Below are 21,565 nucleotides of genomic sequence, written 5' to 3'. Positions count from 1 at the left end.
TCTTGTGATCAGTGCGCATCCCTAGTGTGCCTTCCCAAGGCCAGCTCCTGCATTGTTTTCTGTGCCAGCCCTTTAAGACAAAGTGGCCTAGGGGTTAGTAGTGGAGAAAGTTGCCTGAGAGGCTCTTAAATTTTCTTCTCTGGAGACTTTCAAGAACAGGTCGAACATGCTCTGCCAACTAGGATATCTAGTCTCATTACATGAAGTCATTTTTAGAGAACATGAATCATGACTCATATCAGAGCCTGATCCTTAAATCTTTCTCCAGTCTGTGATGTGGTGGTTGTGTTGTAAGACTTAAATAATATGTTGAGGAAAATATTATCTGAATGGGAAATTAAAGCAATTAAATGGTTTATTCAGATATCGCTGCTCGTTTTTATTTTCTGTTTCTCTTGCCCGCCCCCGTGTTACATAAGCTATGGGTTCATTGCGATTATATCTTCCACAGTTTGATGGCTTTGTTAGTATAATCACTATTAAGACATTTTAATTAATGTTTGTGGTGGTGATGGGAGGTTTCTAAATTGTTTCACATTTAAGTATGGTAGTTTTTAGTCTATGGTGGTTTTATTTAATTGTATTTATTTCTCTTTTACCCCCCTATTCTGGGTTATAAATGGCCTTTAGGCCATGTGTTATTAGTCAACATGTAAAGTAGTAAATAATAATAATTGTAGATTCTTCCAGATTCAGAGGACACCCTTATTGTTATAATATTTTAAACCAACAATTGCTTTTGTGTGCCCTATCTTGTCTGCTTTATGATAATTTGTCCATCCTGTCTAGCATTTTATGAGACATAAAATCCACACGTGACATTTTCGCCTTAGAACCCTGGAAAATCATGGCCGTAAAAATACTATGCTATATCAATTTTATCTCAGGGCAGTGTCCAAGAATACATTTAAAATCATTTAATTTATTTCAAGTAGATGAAACAATAAATAAAGCATTCTTAAACAATAGGGCAACTGATTCCCTTACTGTCACAGACAAATCACAAATGCTTCAGAATATAGTCAGTTCTTATCTTGACACCAGTATTAAGCTAAGGTCGCCCTCAGATCGACCTCAACAGGGAGGAAGGTTCTCTAGAGTTGGGGCACCAGTTTGGAAAATGCCCTCTGAGAAAAGACGAATACCATCTCAACAAAAGAGGGAAATGATTTGTATAAAGTTCAAATGTGCTATAATTCATAGATATGGATGCAAATTTAGGAACCACGGCTATAATTTAATTAAAAATGCAAGAAAAAATCCTGTTGTCCGCTGTCTATTTGCTGTCAGTTGGACATCTTTAGGGCCCCTGCTGTCTCCTCTTTTTCTTTAAACTGGACTTGGGCCAGAATAATGGTTCTTCAAACAGAGGACTGTTTTCTGTAATGCATGACACATGAATACCCTGCTTGCAGATATCAACTTCCAGCTAAATGTAGAAAACTTTCCTAAAACTACCTCCAAGCCCTTTCATAATTCAGATTCATAATTCAGATTCATAATTAGCATGATACGGGAATCTTCTCTGGGAGACGCCTGCAGTAGTAACAAATATTTAGGACATGAACTGATCTGTACCATGCAGTTGTAGGAGAAAACTACACCTAGAAGAAGGAAGGATGATCTCATTTATTCTTAAGGATAATAAATTACATGATGCTTTCCGCTCAGTTTTGAAGAACTTGACATACTTTTGAGGCAACCGATGAAAGCACAGGTACCAATTTGCTGAGAAGGCAGTAAGCCCAGGCAGAATGGTGCTCTTTCCTGTTAGATCTATGACTATGGTCTGCATTCTGAGCATGTGTGAATAAATGTGCTGTTCCACCTCTCCAAAACCAGACAGCCTTTGCTCCAAAATTCCAAACAAAATGCTGTGTTGGTGTCTTCCGATAAATTATGGAAAGACGCGATTTATAAATAGCTAAAAGGAGTGGATATAATTAGCGAACACTCCTGTCACATCAAAACCCGAAACTTTATTTCCTGGGTTGCTTAATCTGCACTTTGGGTGGGGTGCAAATAGGTGTGTGTGCTTCAGTTCCTCAAACATGCTGAGTAATTAAAAGGATCATCTATAAAAATAAAACTGTGGCAGACCTTGTCAAGGAAGAAATCTGTGACTATCTTGTAGTTCTGTGTGTGGGCTTGTTGGCAGATAGACCTATATGATAGGTTGACTGAGAAATTCAGATTAGTAGGCTTCTCTTGTTTTGGGGGTATTTCAGTGGTGTAGCATGCTGAAGGTCCCAGCACTGATATATCGACGTGCAGAGATATCTCGTGATATCTCGAAGGTACAAGCACTGATATCTTGACGTTCCAGTCTGTGTTGGCAGAACTAGATGGACCAAAGCAAATGCATATGTTCTCATACAGTGTCCTCCACTCACAGCAGACATGCTTTTCTCTGTTTGGTGCTTGTTCTACAAAGTTGGGAGGTTCTTACTTTTTATCTGGGGCAGAGAGAGGGGGGGACTGGAAGGTGCTTCTCAGAAAGGATACAGCCTTGGGAGCTTATGTGGAATTTTTGAAACCCTATATCTTAATCACAGTCCACAATTACAACCGTATATACTATGAGGCGAAAGGTAGTCTCTCGTAGTGGATTTTATAGGTTAGTTCCACATAGGCCTGGTTCTCACAAATGGCAGTTGTAGTTGTATTCTGCTGTGTCTTTGCACTGTATTGTAAGTTAGCTTCCCACCACATTATTGAGCAATTAAAACCTCTTCCCACACGCATTAGGTACTATTACACATGCTCAGTCATCCTGATAAGGTGGCAACTATTATTTATTTTTAAGGTAAAAGGAGAGGCTCTTGCTATGAAATACCAGCGTGATGTCATGCATTAACCTTCAGACAGACATGTTGCAAACATCTGAAACTTGGAAGATTCTTTCCTCTGTCTTAGGCTGCAGTCTTACACACTGAACTCAGTGTGGCGTAATCCAGATATGTTTAGTATCGTACTTTTAAAATTCCTGCCTTTGCTATATTTTTATGAAAGTAAATGTGTTAGTTGCTTTACTTCGCTTAACTGAACAACCATAGAACCAAACAAAAACAGGCCCACAGAGATATGTTAAAACTGGTGGCAGGGGCAGGGAACACATTAAAAACATCCCACTCACAAGTTCATTTATAAATGCAAGATCTCAATATTTTGCACCAGTACAGTTCCAGTGACAAAGTGTACTATTTTTAGCCCTGCCACAACTTACTAATTATTATATTTATATCCTGCCTTTCCTCTAAGGATCACAATTTGAAGTACGTGGTTCTCCTCTCATCAGTTTGTCCTCACAACAACCCTTTGAAGAGACAGTGCTGCCCAAGGTCAGCAAATGAGCTTCCTGGCTGAATGGGCATTTGAAGCCTGGGTTCCCAAGTCCTACTCTAACCATTACACCACACTGCCTCTCTCTATAACTAGATACATGGCAAAGCTTGTGGTGGCCACTCAAACCTGCCATTTATGGCGCTTGTTTCTTCATGATCCAAAGTCAAAACAGTTGGCTTCAGTACATAATGGTGAAGGCAATAGAGTTCCCAAAACATTAACTATACTGTCAAGTTTGGGTTTCTTGTTTTTTAACAAACACGAAAATTGCTTAAAAAGGGCAGGCCAATCTGGATCCTATCCAAGGTAAATTTATTAATCTAAAGAACCAAGTAAATAGTTCTGTCTTTCAGATTTTGTTTTTTTCCTGGTCTCCAGTTCTTTTCAGTAAACTGCTTTTGAAGTCAAGGAAGATTTCAAAAGAGAAGATATAGTAGCGAACGAGCTAATCAAAGAAAGAAAAAAGTTCTAAACATTCCATTCCCTACATGCTAGCCATTACTAAATCTGGTTGTTACTGTTCTTATGAATATCTGCCTATATTTGTAAAAAACCAGCAAGTTAAAACTCTTTCACGCAGAATGGCAGTTGGAACAAAAAGGTCTTACATTGCTTCTGAAACAAACTTGGGGCATTGATAACTTCAAGTGGAGGCTATTAGTAATGAATAGAAAAGCCAAAGTGAGTCTCTTAACAGCAGCAATAATAATAAATAATCCAGCCACAGAAGAAGGAAGTCTGACACTTTTAGCCATGTAAGGCATTAAAAAGAAGAAGAAGAAGAAGAAAAGAAAATAGCCGAAAACCATCATGGTAAGCAAACTATGCCAAGATAAAATTTTCGGCTAGAAGAGATGTGGTCCACTTCTGGTTACTTGGGGATAGTTCAAACGAAGCAGAAATCCAGACCTTCACATAATATCATTGTACATGTGTGTAAAACAGAGCTACTCAGATAGTAATGAAATATATCTGTGCTGGATGTTATACATGGAAATTACACAATATGTTCTATAATGGTATATGAAACAGTTATCTTTTGTTCTTGTTTAAGTATAAAATGGCTTATTGGAATTGTTTCACACTCTCTTTGCTTTATGAAACATTTAACGTCATACATCTGTTCTTAAATTCTGAAGAATTCATTTTACATTTTGGGAGGTTTTTTAAAAAATGTTCTTTTTCTAAAAGGTTGTTGTCCTATCTTTTTAGAACTCAGAGAAGACTTGAGCCTAGAACCCTTCATAAACTGAACCACATATCTGCATTTTAAAAACTTCTTTTTAAATCTGAGTATCCCAAATGTCTCGAGTATTTATTTGCACAGTTGAGTTTTCTGCAGCTATATCTCCTTTGAGATCTTCGGACAAACATGAAAGTCTGTGTGGTTTCTTTATTGCATACACTGCCCTTTGAAACTGATAAAAAGTCTTAAAATGGAAGCTTCTTCCTCTGAAGGGGGAGATGGAAGTATTATCTGTAAGTTAATGTAGACCTTAAAATAATTTTGGGTGTGCCAGGTAGATAAGCTGAAAGGTTTAACCTCAGTCTAGAGTCCTTCCTCAGATGACATGAAGCACCTAAACAAGGTAGCAAAAAATGAAAATGGATTTTCGTTGCCTTCCAAGATTACGTATTTCCTCAACTTTTTATTATGAAGTAAAAGCCATGATGAGGAAGAAGTATACCAGTACACAAAAAATCAAGAGCAGAATCATAGCTGTCAAGCATCCCTTATTTGGCGGGACAGTCCCTTATCCCAGCGCCATGTCCCGCTGCTGTCCCTTATTGATGGTGTCTCTTAAATTTCCCGGGTTTCAAAGGAAGCATCTCCTCTCCCTCCCTCCCTGCCAGCCAGGGGACAGGGAAGCTCCAACTGTGTTGCTTGGCTGCGTTGCTCACCCAATAAGAAGTCTAAGAACGACTGGGGGGTGGAGCTTGCATGCCTTGGGCTGATCAAATTGGCTGCGTTGCCTGGGGACTCGCCTTCGCTCAGTGCTTCCCAGCAGAGAGGTGACGGTGGTTTTCCTTGAGGCTTTGTTTGGCTGCTGGCTGGGCTTTCTGCCTTTGGCTCGGAGGGGCTCGGAAGTCGAACACACCCGTGCTCGGAAAATCCCTTATTTTGGCTGCTGATCCCTTATTTTCGAGGCTGCTGGCCCCTTATTTTCAAATCTGTAAGTTGACAGCTATGAGCAGAATAGATAAGTAGAACAGAATTGTACACACTGAACAGATATGTATAAACTCTCTGTGCCACTTGGTTTGGTAGGAACGTCTTAGATCATCCACTAAATGCGTAAGTACCATAATTTACAGCTTACATCTTGTTCTTACAGATGAGGTGGTAAAGCTGATCCTGGGCTGTATCACTACAAACTCAAGGTCGGGCAAATTACATAACTGAATAGTTCTCCTTACTAAAACAAAACAAAACCCTATGCATTTAGAAAACTGGCTTAGCCTTTCCCCCAACATGCTAGATTTTTATGTGTAAAGATGCTTTTTCATGCAGATTGTTCTGCCATGTGAGCCCCATACCTTCATTTTGCCAGGAAGAAGCTGTTATATGTGGCATCTCCTAAGGTGTGGAATTCCCTCCCCACTATCTAACAGCAGTTAACACACCATGATGGTGGTTTTTCCATAGATTTTATTGCTAAATGGCTTTCATTGACCCTTAAGAAGTTTTCTTTCGTTGTGTGTTTTATTTTCACTGCAAAGCAGTTTACATATCGCTGTAGCTAAGCAGTAGGAATTTTCCTTGGACTGTTTATTGTAAATATATGAGATGATGTCAACATCTTAAAAAGTTGCAACAAAACACACAGTAGATTTCTTCCATTATGTTGTGGATAATGTGGAAGAGTACCATTTCTGTGCATTAATGTTAAGAATAGTTAAAGCATTATTGTGTCCATTAATGTATTTGACTAATAAAATATTTTTTGTAATTGTAATGATTTCTTTCTTGGCATCACGCTTGCTGGACACCTGGTAGAGGTGTAAAGACTTGGTAAAAACATTTTGAGGTCCGACTGGGAAAAATGGTAAACTTGGGAGAGCTGGATAGCATGGAAGATGTCATATGTAAGAGTCTAACAAACCAGGAAATCTTTTGGTAAGCTGAGCATAAAACGGGAGCACGAGTGTTCATGGCTGGTTCCAAACAAAATATAATTTGGAGGACTGGAAAACATGATACCAGAATATAGCCACATTCTCATTAGAGAAAACAGCTTGAATATTGTTTTCTGGAGATTAGACATACATGTGTATATGTATATAATTTGTGTATATACATATATGCATATATATATTTGCTACGATGGAGTGAGATATAAACTTTACCAAATAAATAAGGATGAATAATTATGCCTATCTCTTGCTTTGTAGGATAACACCAAATCCTTCCCTCAGTAGAATAGTTGAATATAATTCAGTATCCAGATTTATTGCCGCTACTTAAATTATATAAAATTATGCAGGAGATACAGCTATAGACAATATAATTTAGGCGTAAAGGTAAATGTACGCCTGACCATTAGGTCCAGTCATGGACGACTCTGGGGTTGCGCGCTCATCTTGCTTTTACTGGCCAAGGGAGCTGGCGTTTGTCCGCAGACGGCTTTCAGGTCATGTGACCAGTATGCCAAGCCGCTTCTGGCAAAACCAGAGCAGTGCACGGAAACGGTGTTTACCTTCCCGCTGGAGCAGTAACTATCTACCTTCACTTTGAAGCAGTGCTTTCAAACTGCTAGGTTGGCAGGAGCTGGGACCGAACAACGGGAGATCATCTCATTGCGGGGATTCAAGCTGCCAACCTTCTGATCGGCAAGCCCTAGGCTCAGTGGTTTAGACCACAGCGCCACCCACGTCCCTATAATTTAGGCATAATTGCTGGATATAGCTCACCAACATAGGAAAAACCATCCTGCTATCATATGTGGTGGCTTCGAAAAACAATTGATGGGGCAAATTTTCTGGAAGTGTGTGGAGTGAGGGGGCTGATGAAGATAGTCCCTCTGTCCTCTTCTTCCATCTTGAGCAGTATGCCTCTGAGCACAACTCTGGAACCAGCTCATTTTAAGCAGAGCTTAATGTAAGCACATCTTTAAGTAGAACTTCAAGTGATTGTTAATGGGGGAAACTGAGTTTTTGCATTGAACTTACTAAAAAAATCTCTTGCAGTGAAATAAGTGTAAACTACACAAAGGAAGCCATGTCTCCAGCATATGCTTATGTTCATTTAACAGGGCAAATGAGATTGCAGTAAGCTAAATTACTTTAAGGAGATTTACCTTAACCTGAACAAGAAAAGTGACTATTGGAATAAGGGCTCCTTTACACAGGAATCCCCGCTGTTCCACAAGAAATCTGTTTGCAAACTCATCACAACAACCCACAAAGGAGTTAAAAAATTTTTTTACCACAAGCATTACAGTGGACCTGCATGACAACATTTGTGAGGTAAACAATCATTATTCTAGACTGTATTAAGTATAGCAATGTATTATTAGATGTACCGGTCTTGAATTATTTGGAACTATATTAAAGCCACAAATTAAATAATGCATTATTAAAAAGGTATTTTTAGCTCCTCCACACCCTCCACACTTTGGACAGCTTGCAGTAATAGAATTAAGCATTGCATAAATCTTTATTAGTGGAGATGGCGGACAATGAGCGACCAGCCAGGGTACTTCCACACTAGCTGTTAATAATGTGGAAAAGTTACATGAGAGAAAATTTGAGGGGTGTGCCTGCTGCAGTAGAGAAAGTTACGTTGTGGGAGAGCAATGACTGTGTAGTGCTAAAAACTCTAGTCTGGAAGCACCTCAGTAACAGAGGATAGCTTCATTTTTATTTATTTTTTGGTGATTAAATCCTAGGCTGTGGGTTCCCAAACTATGACCCATGAAGTCCATCAGTGGCCCATATAAGCTTCATTCATGTGGTCTGTGGAATCGTCGTTGAAGATGGGAAACTGCTCACCCATTGCATTAAATATTCCTATTTGTTTTTGATTGCGTTTTTAATGCTTCTTTCCCACCCCTCTCTTAGATATTGTATTTTATTGTTATTACAGTTAGAATTCTATGGAAGCCCAAATTGTAGCATAATAAAAATACAGTACAAAGGAAATAAAAGAAGCAATAAAAGATTCAGTTGAGAATTGTACATCGTCTAGAAGTGCACCTAGCTCAGCAGGTATAGCTCAGTCAATAAAGCATGAGACTCTTAATCTCAGGGTCGTGGTTTAAAAACCCCATGTTTGGCAAAAGACTCCTGCATTTCAGGGGGTTGGACTAGATGACCCCTTAGGGTACCTGCCAACGCTATGGTTCTATGGTTTTAGTTGCTAAAACTGGCAGGTGAAAAAATTGTGAAGTAGTACACCAAGATAACCAAGCAATGGGCAAGTTTGGGAATCACTGTAACAAGTTTTTTAAAAATAATGCTCTGATATCTTTTGAACTGCAGTTGTGCTTCTAATAAATATGGAAAAGGGAAAAGTTTTAAATTAGCATCCATAGCAATAATGCATGTCGGTTCTTCATTGATTATCCAGTAGACCTAACTACTCAATATATGTGACGGAAGAATTTAGTAAGAAGCCAAGTTCTGAGGCTCCAGGATGGTTTTTCACAGAGAGGAAAAAAATAATTGTCACAAACTGCCTTTGCCACCTTCACCTTCTAAAATCTGTTTGCATTTTTTAGATATTTGGGGTTGGCTTTGAAGACTGACCTGTACTGGAAATGATGTGCATATATATATATTCCTGATCACCTCCATAATAGACAGATACTATAAAAAGAACATTTTCTGTGAATTTGAATTACTAATGCTCTGAGAGCTCGGAAGAGGAATGCAAACGGGCCCTGTTGCCATGGTGGTGTTACAGGGGAAGAGTTTGTCTTTTCTCCTGGCTATTCTGTGGCACGTGTGCTGTTTTTAATACTGCAGCTCTCGGTCGGGATTGGACAGTATCCTTTCCACCGCGACCCCCATTCATGCACCAGAGTAGCAGAAGGTCAAGAATCCGGTTGTTAAAGCAAACTGTTTTGTTTTGCAGGACTGCATTAAGATTAATGGAGCTTAAGGTAACCGGGGTAATGTTGCTGAGGTTGTTAAATGTACATGTGTGCATACACACACACGTACACCTTACAGAAAATGAACTCTGTTTTTTAGGCACAGGAATACACACACACACACACACACACACACACACACCCCAAATGATGGTTACGAAAGATGCCAGTCCCCATGCAAATCTCAGTTATGATCGTCGTTTGCTCTTACGGTTGAGAGCTCTTTTTTTGGTGTGGTGGGGAGGTTTGTTCTAGAGTTTGCATGGAAGCACAGAAGCTGGCAACTAACACGATATAACTGAAAGCACTGGGCTTAATGCTAGACAGTTCAGAATGCAATGGGGAGAAATGTTCTCGGCTTGAACAGAGAAAATAAGACAGTATCTAAAGCCAAAACATATTCTTACTTCCCAGACGATGACTCCCCAGATGATTGTGCCTTTGATATGTGAGTTACGTGTTTTAGAAACTCAGTAAATCTGGTTGGTAGAAAATGTTGCTCCCTGTACTGAGTTGCATGATAGATGGGCTGCTGCTGCATTATTTCTCAAATGGCTATAGCTCCACCAAGCCATGGAACACTTTGGCCCATGCTCAACCATGTTGAACAATGGATTTGATGTCATGCTGTATTCAGAGTACTGAGTATAGTTCCATGTTTTCACACTTTAGAGTCCTGCTGACAGTTCTGCCTGTATTTTAGTGTGACACAATCTTGTTGCAGGTTGTAGATTGATCTTGTTGGCTTCAATTTTCCTAACTCTCACCCCCAGAGCTCAAGTGTTTTTGAGAGTGGGGGTGGAAAGGTGACTCAGGAGAAGCTTGTAACACTTCTTTCTCCCACACATATACCACAACCCCATGCCATGCAAACAGTCTCACGAGTTTCCATTGTTAATTCTGAAATTTTCTGCTGTGGCCTACGCCAGCCCTCTTCACTATTTTTCTTTAACATGAACCAGCCTGAAAAAGGTCCTACAAAGGCTGCTGGCTGCTTTGTAGCTTCATGATTTGTCCTAATAAAGATATTGTGTCCCATCAATGTGTTGATTTTTAAAAATTATCCTACAGACCAATGTGGCTGGAAACTTCTCATAAATAGATCAATTCACTTCAAAGCTTTCTTTTTCTGGTTTATATAATTTGCAAATTAATTGGGGGGCGGTTCTTCCCAGAATTAATTTCGTATACATGTTTATCTTTGATAGACAAAATAGGTAGTTGATTTAACTGTTCTGGGGGGTGTGTGTAAGAGAGGGAGAGAAGTAGCACTTAATCACATAGGCTTTTAAATGGACAGTGTTCTGTTCACCTTTTTGGGAATATGCTGTTGCAAGAAGCAAATATATTGTTCTTGTTTTCAAGCCTTTTTCTCTTTATTCGACCCGTTTGGACAAACTTGAACAGTGAGCGACAGAAGTCGATCATGGAGATCACACTTGCACAGAGTCTATGTGTGGCAAAAATGTAACATATAAGCAGAAACCACATGGTTTCTAAGCCTAATTTTCATTTTCAAGCTTTCACCTTTCTCACATAGGTGTGGAAAGCATGGAGACGGACCAGCCTTGTCTGCAAATATGGTCTCTCGTAACACAGAGCCCTATGCGTTTCTCCAAACCAGCCAACTGTCCATTGGAATTTGTTTTCTAAACCATAGAACCTCTGTTCTTTAGAAAACCGCATGGTTTAGGCTTTTAAAAGCTGGACGGAAGCCACTCCTGGCAATGATACTGAGATAATTTAACAAACTGTAAATAAATTACTCTTGTTTGTTTAGAGAGATTTGGTCTTTCTCATTCCAGAGTAAAAAAAGAAAGAAAGTCAGTAAAATGGACTCTCCTCAAACAAGGTATATTTTCAGCATTTGGTTTCTTCTCCCACAATGCGGGATGAATTCTGTCTTTGTGCCCTGCCTTAAGGAAGCTGCTATTTCCCCTTCTACAAAAGACAATGATAGACAATGTGGTGGTGTTGGGAGCAAGGGATTTGGAGGCAAAGACCAACATTCAAGGTCTCCATTTCCCCCCTTCCCTGAAGCTATGGCTACTGCTCCAAAGTTAAATCAGACCTTTGAGTTCATACAGGAATGTTCGCCTTGCATTCCACACGCTGAGCCATTTTTATCGTGGGGGCTCAGGAATGTGTTTCCTTTTACTTTTTTAGTGTCTTGGTGGTGGGAAAAGGGGTATAATTCTGGGGTTTTTATAAGCAACAGTGCCAGGAATTGTTGCATGATCTTGAAACAGAACATCTTGTGACACAATTCAGTCTATCGGGCAAGCATCCTCTGCCATATGGCTTTGTTTAATTAAAATGTACATAGCTGTTGTTGTTGTTGTTGTTTCTGTTTGTTTTAGTAATCTAGCTTGAAGTTTCGTTGTTTTTTCAAAAAGTAGACTTCCATTATTGGCTTCTTCAATCTTTATGTGACCTATTAATTCAAGATGTAGTTACCTAATAAGCATCTTGTGGAAAGAAATGTTCAAGTCAAGCTTATTTAGTTTATCTGAAAGAATGACAAGGAATGCTTTTTTGTTGTGTTGGACAATCTATCTCCAGCTATCCTGGGGGGATTTATGTTCAGGATTACTTGTGTATGTATCTCTTTGTAACAAGAATGTTTCTCAAACTTTAAAAATGTGTCGCTAGTGAGGAGGCTTAAATTTACTCTATTTTAAAATCCTGCCCCTCAAACCAGCAGGTAAATTTGTGGAGATTCTTGTGTGCAGTGACATGCATCTTGCCAGAGAGACATTAAATATTTATTTTATGAGACATGTTATACCCTTCCACTTTCCTACCTGGTAACAGGATCCACCTGGCTGCAATACATGGAAGAATATAGCTCAGTAGTAACAGAGCATTTCCTAAGCACAGTCATCAATATGTCAGTTAAAGCAGGCCTTGGAACCTCTCTCTGCTGCAAATCAGAGCTGGATGCATTGAGGCAGTGGGTGACTGCACTGACTGAATTAAGGTAGCCCCACATATTCATATAAAACTTACTTACCAGCCCGTTGTGGGATTTTGCAACATTACCTTTCCTCCTGTCTCTAGCTATAAAAGTTACAGTGTTTATGCAATGCTTGTGTTGGTATATTTTGAAAATAAATAAATAAATGTTAGTTTAATTTAACACTTTGATATTGTTACTGCCCGTTTGCTTGTGGGCCAACAAGAACCTGTGTGAACTGATAAGGGCCTCGTGCTATTTGCTCAACAAATCAAGTCATTTCTATCCTGCTTCTCTTTCACACATTATATACACCTGGAGATTCAGCTTTGTCATCAAGTGTGCATTGAAGAGTGTGGCCAATTCCAACTCTCCAAAAACATGTGTATCAGATAGGTGCACTCGTAAAATGCCTGTTTGTTGCATTCACACTTTTACACTGTGTTCAGCCAACCAGTATTGCGGTAGGAAGAATTCCTTCTGTCCAGCTAGATGATGTAATTGGGAAGGGACAGCTTTGTGTTTTGTTAGTTGTACTAAGGCATGAGAACAAGTTAGACCTGTTTCAGCTTTCTTAGTACTACTAATATAATGTGGGAAGAGGTCCTTAGGATAGTAAGTAAATAAATACTTCTAGAAATAAATAAATTTATAGGTCATACTACGTTTCGTATGATCTTCTAGCCAGGCTTTTGGTGCCACTAAGTCTACTTCAGAAAGTATGTACAGATGGATATCAGTAAAACTTAACACATTACCTTCTGTTTTGCATAAAATTCTGGTTTAAATATAGCTATCCCTTAAATATACAAGGATGGGCATTCTCATTTGGGAGAAGCTCCTGGCCAGGAGGAATATGAACATTGGTTGCACATCGAGCAATAATTTGCCTTCCTACCTCATACACACCTAATGCATAAACCACCAGCAACTTGAATATTTATCTGCAGGACCCACTAACTTATAATTTACTACTTAAGAATCACTAGTGTCTCAGGAGTATGAGACACAGGACTGAAAAGCGGGATTTCATGGGAAATCATTTCAAAAATCATAAATGCCCTTTTGCTCAATGGTATTGCAGCACTACAGATCCTTCAATGGGGGTTGTGTGATGATGGACTTACATTTTTATGTACATAGGAAGAAAAGATTCCTAGGCCAAGCAGATGTTTGCCTGGCTGTGATTGAGATTTCAATACTACCTGCTGCTATACTTCAGAAGTTACTAAAAATGCTAATAGGCCTTATTGGCTTATGGGAGAATTCCCACCTATGCTGAGGTTCCATTTCTGGCCACTGTGCACATTAGCAGGATGCATGGAAGTCCATTCTTGTCTGTTCTGCCTTGCCCCATTCCGCCCCCCTTTAGAGCTGAAAATGGTGCGCCTGTCACACACATGCTTTGCTTACAAAGGCATAGTTACATATTATTCTTTATATGCAGTACTTTATTTGCAGTTGGTCCTGGGATAGGAGATATTCACTGAATTCTAGTGCTATTACAGTCATACCTCGGGTTACAGCTGCTTCAGGTTGCGTTTTTTCGGGTTACGTACCCGCCAAAACCCAGAAGTACTGGAACGGGTTACTTCCGAGTTTCGGCAGTCGCACATCCGCAGAAGCGCTAAATCACGCTTTGCGCATGTGCGGAAGCGGCAAATCGCAACCTGTGCGTGTGCAGATGCGCTGCTGCGGGTTGCAAACACTGTGGGTTGCGAACATGCATCCCACACGGATCACGTTCGCAACCCAAGCGTCCACTGTATTTATTTGCATAGTTGTGAGGGATGATACACTCTTGGTTCTCACAGAACTGCTTTCAAAGTTAGGATAAGAGGCTCACTTTGCTAATTCATTCACATAAGTGGCTGATTCCTTGAAATGAACAATGGTGCTGAGCAAATAAATTTACCACTTAGAATTTAGCTTGAACATTGGCTCAGACATGCGTTTCTGATAAATGTTCTGTCCAGGAGAGAAATCTGAGAGTATTGGCAAGACTGCATGTTTTTCTAAGTGGGAAGGACATCCCTAAGGTACAGATGCAGCTGGCTTGAGAAAAAAGGAAAAGAACCAGAGGAAGTTGGTTGCGCCTTTTAAAATGGATATTGATGTTTCAGCAAATACATTCCTGTTTCATGCAGTACTTTGGGTACTGCATGGTTTTGAGTGGGAAGAAGCATAATTCTAAGAGAGAGAGAGAGAAGGAGCTTATTTAGTATCTACTCCAAGTAAATAAGAGTCCTAGTAAAGGAATATCTAATTCAGCACCCTGTATCAATCACATGGCAAGTACACAAATGTGAAGATAATAGCCCTTGCCCACTGTTGTTTCCCAGTGACTAGTATTTAGGGGCATACTTCTTAGTAGCATATCATTTGTGAATTTGTCTGATTTCCTTTTAAAGCCCTCAGGGTTGGTATTGTCGCCACCTCTTGTTGCAGTGAGTTCCATAGTTGAAGCACGTGCTTCCTTTTGTCTGTCTTGCGTCTCACACAATCAAGCATCATTGGATGACCCTGGGTTCTTCGGTTATGAGAGAAGGAGAAACACTGTCCACACCTTGTAGAAACCTTTGTCCTGTCCCGTCTTGCCATTTTTGGGTAAGCTAAAAAGCAAGCCTTCCCTCATAGAGGAATTGCACCCTCATCCTTTTGATTGCACTTTCCTGAGCATTTTCCAGCTCTGTGGCATTTTTTTTTGTAAATGTCTTTCACTTTAATCCATCTGTTGTTTCATTATACAAAACGGGCAACAGCAGAAAACAGCATCCCATCTTAAATTAAGACAGACGAGGGACTCTGCTGGAGTTAATTGCGAACTTTTATAACTGAGGCAATATTGTTAAAATGCAAAGTTTAACTTTACTGCTTTGTGTTTGTGTGCATACACACATATACACATGGAGGAATGTATTATGAAGGTAGGTGACTGTGACTTTGCCTTCCCTAACTCTTTTAGTCAGTCGGTAATATCTGTAATCTAATTCTCTGCACTCCTTTGGTGCTTTTGATCTGAAACGAAGGCCATGAATTATGTTTAAAATACCCCTCATGGAGCATGAAATCCAGTAACTTATTGCTCAGGGTTGGCATGTGTTCAAATAACTCTGCTTGGGGCCAGTAATACACAATAACCTTGAGTTTAAGGTGAACTCCTAAATAAATTACGGCACAGCCAGTCAAGGAAATAAAAAACAGTCCCCATTTCTCCACAACCTAGCATATTTTGTAACTATAAACACCTGTAAATGCTTATGTATTTTTCAGAGATCTGTAAAATACTCCCATTTTGTGACCTGTGTGTGTGTTTAAAGCATAGCTTGAAAATAGTAGGTTTTGTTGTTTTCTTTAAATAGTCTCCCTGGTTTGTGTTTGGCACTGAAGACTGTGGGAGGCAAGACTCATGACAGTTCAAGCAGATTTCATCCAGGCTGCTTCTTGCATTCTGCATGTTTATCATGGTAGGTTCATTTTTAGATGAGTTTTAATAATGCACCTTTCATGTGCCTCTGTGAGAAGTTGCTCTTTTAAGTGTGGCAGCGTCTATGCTTTGAAAGGCCTCACCTAATAGCATCAGGCAGGAACCCTCTGTGTTTAGATGCCTGTAACCTTGCTTACAGGATTGCTGTGAAGCTAAAAATCTCTGTTAGCTCCTTAGAGCAGAGCTTTCCAAACTGTGTGTCACAACACGTTATTGTATTGGCTGCAATGTGTAGGTGTGTCACTTGAACTCTCCCCACGCTCCTCCCAGAGCTGGAAAGGTATTGGTGTAACCTCCAGTTTGCTAGTACAGTGGTACCTCGGGTTACATACACTTCAGGTTACATACGCTTCAGGTTTCAGACTCCGCTAACCCAGAAATAGTACTTCAGGTTAAGAACTTTGCTTCAGGATAAGAACAGAAATCGTGCTACTGCGGCGCGGCGGCAGCAGGAGGCCCCATTAGCTAAAGTGGTGCTTCAGGTTAAGAGCAGTTTCAGGTTAAGAACGGATCTTCGGAACGAATTAAGTACTTAACCCGAGGTATCACTGTAAAACTGAATTGCTTTGTTGCGAAATGATGCATATCCAAAAAGGGTGTTACCAACATGAAAAGTTTGGAAAGCTCCGCCTTAGAGGAATGGTGGGTTTAAAATAATGTGTGGAGGATATGTCTTTATCTTCTTTTTAAGGCATGATAGAAATGCAGAGTCATATTCTTTAGTCATTTTGAGCCAGTGACTTAGTTGGATGCCATGCTACATTTTCTTTGCATCTTTTGGTTAGAAGACTTTTAGAAAGCACTGAAGTGCATTGCGTATGGTGCCTTGGCCTGGTTTGCACAACACAGTAAGCCGAACAATGGCTTATCAGGACCATGCAAATGTTGTGGGCTCACAGAGAAGTGCTTGCAGCCACTTTGGTCCTCTCTGGTGAGCTAAGTCAGGGTTTGGCTTAACATGTAACCCAAACTCAGGACTCGAGGTCAAGCTTAGCCCTCACTAACCACAAATTGTAGCCCAAAATAGGCCAGGAGTCCTGCTTTGAATAACACACTAAGCCCAACTTTGGTTTAGCCCAGTGTGGAGCTAGGACAAAAAGAACCACAAAATCCTGTCCATAACCCTGCATGTTTATGTGGCCACAGTAAGCCATAGTTAGGTTTACCGTGTCGTGTGCACCAGGCCAACTTTTGCAAACTTGAGTTCATCCATTTGTTAACCAGCGTTGTTAAACATAACAAGAAAACTTCATGGGACTGACAGTCCGCATCACAGTTTGAGATCCCACCAATGTAATAATGATTGTTAGGGACTTTCCCAGTTGTACTCCTCTGTCTTGCTAGTCCAGACTTTACTCAGCCACCTTCAATTGAGCTGTTGTTCTATGTGAAAGGTCATTTCTGTCGAGTGAGCTAGTTTAATGTGGCCGCTCCTAGATTCTGACAAGTTGTTTTTATAAGGAGATGCCTTAAGTGTAATTAACATTCAGCTGTTCTTAATGAAAAAAATCTACTCTTGTTTTTACTTTTTGAGAAAATTGCTTGTTTTCAAGCCAATGCAGAAGAATGACTGCTTTAGGCATATATAGAGAGTGAGAGTGTGTGTATTTATATATTTATTCCTGGTGGTATACCCCATTGAAGCAAATGGGGCTTACTTCTGAGTAGTCTACATAAGACTGCACTGTTAGTGCATTTAACACTGTGTTTTTTAAAGTGGTCTGTGCCAAACCAAATATTTGCATTACATTAGCCTTTAGGATAAAATCCTCCACTGTAGCACTTTTGTGTTAGCTTGTTAGTCCCTTTCTTTTGTAGAAATCTAAGTAATAATATTTTCCTGCTCCAAGCACTTCTTTAGATTAATGCGATGCATATTTCCCTCCATGTTTAGACTACTACAGGAATAATGTTCTAAAGTATCACCAAACAGACAAGGTTCGTATTTGTAAAGCACGTAAATTGTTTATGTGTTGGCTGCTAGGGCTTTTCCTATGAGCACTGCAAGTTGTACTGCATTTGGTGAGAAAAAAATCCTTCTAAATTCAATACTTCATCTGCCATGTAGCTAGAAAAAAGATCCCTGTATATGTGCAGAGCTCTGTGCCAGTGGATGCTGTGGGAAAAACAGCCTTCATAACACAAGGCTTATGGAAACAGAAGGCTGGTCTTTAACATACGAACATCCAGTTTAGACAAAACCGCAAACCATGGTATGCTATTAAAGGTACTGTATAAGCTTATGCAGGCCTTGGGCTTGTATGTTCCCCCTAACCCATCTCCTCTTTATGAATGAGAAGAGCACATCAAAAGCTTCCTATTTTGCTTTTGAACCAACCACAGTTTCCCATTGTTCACGGAACTGTGGCTTGCTCTAAACGTGCATATTTAATAAATCTGTATATCAAATTGTGGATGAGTGGTCCAGAAGGTGGCAGGACAAGAATAGGCCTTTTCTGCAGTGGCTCCCTGCGTGTGGATTGCCCTCCCTAAGGAAGTTCTGCTGGTGCCTTCATTATACACCTTTGGGGACCAGACAATACCACTCCTCTTCAACCAGGCCTTTGGCTGATTGACAGCCAATGCCCTTTAAAAATGTGTTGTGGAAGTGGGGATTATTGGATTGTATTGGCTTTTGTTTTTATTATGTATTCTGTGCTTTTTCCTATTATGATTTTATGTTGTGAACCGCCCTGAGATCTACCGATATAGGGCGGTACAGTATACAAATTTAATAAGCAAACAAATAAAATAAAAATACTCCCATTACAAAAGGCAGCTTTTTCTGGTGTCAGTAACAAGTGTTTAAGAGGCACACCTGGGGAGTCCCATCTACGGAATGTTAAATGCATAGTCAGTGCCAGTAATTTTGAACCTTTCCAGACCTAGGCCCTACCTTAAACCCAAACATGCACTTCTGGCCTCATTTCATTTTCTTTTTCTACCTATAGTGTTAGTACTGCTGCTGTGACACACTTTGAATTAGGCCACTGTTCAGTAGTGCATGTCCACACATGTGTTGAAGACCAGTGTTCATCCTCACCAACTTTCTGAATATAATACAGTGTCAGGTATGAAAAGTTACTTTGTCAATCAAATATGTTGCAGAGCCAGAACTTGAGAGCCAAGGGCCCCCATCCGTATTTGAAATATACTAGCAGGAGCACATTCTTTTTAGGAAACGGGATTGTGTCATACTGAAAGTCTGTGTGCATATTTTAACTGGACGTGCTGATGAAATGTTAGTTTTTTCAGAAAACATGGTGGAGTGGTTGTCTTCTGTTCTTCCAAGTGAAGATGCCTTGGGTTGGTTAGATTAGCCAGTGCCTTATAAATTCGCAAGGAAACCAAATTAATGTGCTCCTAACCTTGTATATAATTGAGGAGCTTCATCCATTAGTTTCTAATCTAGTTAATTGTTCTGAAGAAGAAAAAGAAAGTGTCCTGTTTCTGGATGGAGTAGAATAAAGGGCTTCAGTGTAACACTACACCACTATAGAGGATTCATGTTACCAATTAATAAGTCAGCGGTAGAAAGAAGCTTTGCAACTGAATGTCTGTGTCATATGTTTCTGAGAAATTTGCAAAAAATGGCTCTCTAATTCCTGTTTCCCCAGACGAGTTTTTAAATCTGAACTTTTGTTTACCACCATGTTTATATTTAAAGGTACCTTTCTTCCCCCATGGCTATTCAGCATCCTTTCCTCCTGCAAATAATTTATTATACCGTTAGTTCGTGCTTTGCATGATATCAAAAAGGCTGTGCATGAAGAACTCCTGATCACCCTTTCAAAAGCAGTCCTCTGCATTGCCAAGAAACAGACTAAAGAGAATGGTTGCCTGTTCCTGAAATAAAACATCAGCAGCACTGTATATGTTCAGTTGGCCAATATCATTTCATCTATGTAAATTCTAAGAGTGTTCAGTTCGTTCTACTGCATTGCTGTAGCAACTATACTTCTGCAACCTTTTTCTTTGGGCAGAGGTCAAGTGTTGGGCAGCCATTGTTAGCTTGTGGTTGTATGTACACACATACAACAAATGAGTAAGGATGAAATAGTTTCTCGCTTTGGAAACAAACAAACAGGAGTTGGAAGGGACCCTGAGGATCATCTGTTCCAACCCCCTGCAATGCAGGAATGTGCTGCTGTCCCTTACGGGGATCGAACCTGCAACCTTGGCGTTACCAACACCATTCTCTAATGGATAAAGCAAGGGCAGGCAACCTAAGGCCTGGGGGCCGGATGCTGCCCAATTGCCTTCTAAATCCGGCCCGCGGACAGCATGTTTTTACATAAGTAGAATGTGTGCTTTTATTTAAAATGCATCTCTGGGTTATTTGTGTGGCATTGGAATTTGTTCGTTTTTTTTAAAAAAAACAAAATATAGTCTGGCCTACCACATGGTCTGAGGGATGGTGGACCAGCCCACAGCTGGAAAAGGTAGCTGACCCCTGGGTTAAAGTCTAGCCAACTGAGCTATACCTTTCTCTGGCTTTTCATACTGCTTTAAAACTTGTTTTTAGCTGCTTTTATGGCATGTGTATCATTTTTGAGATGAATGTAAAAAGTTATTCATAAATTATAATAATCTGAAATGTCTAAAAGTCAGTGTAGGCATGGTAGAGTCTCTAGAATGTTTTCATACTACGAACAACATATTATAACTTAGGGCGTGAATTGCAAACAGCTGCTTCTGTCTGCCAGACAAGCTCCAGCAAGCCCCAAGTACTGTGAAACACCATGTAGTGCAAAGGGCTGTCACTGTTCACTTCCGGACTGGAACAGAAGCAGAGAGCTACAGCTCTTAAGATGTGAGGAATTGTGACTTCCCCCATCAGTTAAGGATTGTTGCTTGACCTGGGGTCTCTGCAAGCAGTGTGGAACTGGGCAGAGAATTTTTGGTTCGTGGCTCTGGCTTCTCATTAAAAAAATACGAATGGGACACTACTGAGGTGGGGTTTTGGGGGGGGGGGGAGTAGATTCACACACACAAACGCACCATTTAATTCCAGCACTTTTAAAAAATGATCAGCTGAACAAAATCTTCCTCAATTGTCAAAAATTACCACCATGGGTAGAATCCAAAGGTTTTCCTTTTTCTGACAAAAGGCCAGGCACCTTTTTGAATCCAAAGTCTGAAGTCTTATAACACGTGAAAAATTCAGAAGCAAACTTACTAATACAAGGTTTTCAATTCAGCATTTAAATCTTTGGTGGGAAGGGGGTAAATATTTGATCAAGCATGCTTTCCACGTTCCTTTATATGAAAAGTTACTGTAATTGTTTTCACATAGTCAGTTGCAGGTTATCTTTCTAAAACGTAGTGACTAGCTTAAAAAAAAAAGATGGTTAGCCATCATATATTTCTTCTTTCATATCTGAACTTCAGGAATAAATGACTAAGCATTGCATAGTCCTGAAATCTTGATGCCTATGAGGTCTGTGTAGTTTCATATAGCCTCCGGTACCAATTCGTACTCTGCCACTAATTAAAAAAGCATTATTTCCCTAACATTTGATCCCTTAAGCACATGCCATTCTTACACTTAACCTTTTATTTTAGAATGTGAAAAAGTAAAAACCACCTTTCCTCTCCGAAAAAGCCCTTACCCTTATCGGTAGTGGCGCCCACCCTGTGGAAGACCCTCCCATCAGATGTTAATGAAATAAACAACTATCT

The 21,565-nt window shown here is 40.0% G+C and overlaps 1 protein-coding gene and 1 long non-coding RNA gene across 6 annotated transcripts in view; one reads left to right on the top strand and one right to left on the bottom strand.

Annotated features, from left to right (window-relative positions):
- Positions 1 to 21,565, top strand: part of SHROOM2 (shroom family member 2) — a 105,236-nt gene that overhangs the window by 13,744 nt on the left and 69,927 nt on the right. The gene's annotated exons all lie outside the window — the stretch shown is intronic.
- Positions 14,231 to 19,753, bottom strand: LOC310676132. The gene is made up of 2 exons (XR_014510421.1): positions 19,555 to 19,753; positions 14,231 to 14,586 (listed from the first exon to the last, which is right to left on the bottom strand). It is a non-coding gene; the product is annotated as an uncharacterized lncRNA (long non-coding RNA).

This window comes from Podarcis tiliguerta, assembly GCF_965153285.1.
Source record: "Podarcis tiliguerta genome assembly, chromosome: 4".
NCBI lineage: Eukaryota > Metazoa > Chordata > Lepidosauria > Squamata > Lacertidae > Podarcis > Podarcis tiliguerta.
The sequence above is the reverse complement of the archived record's forward strand: the minus strand, read 5'-3'. Positions and strand labels throughout refer to the sequence as shown.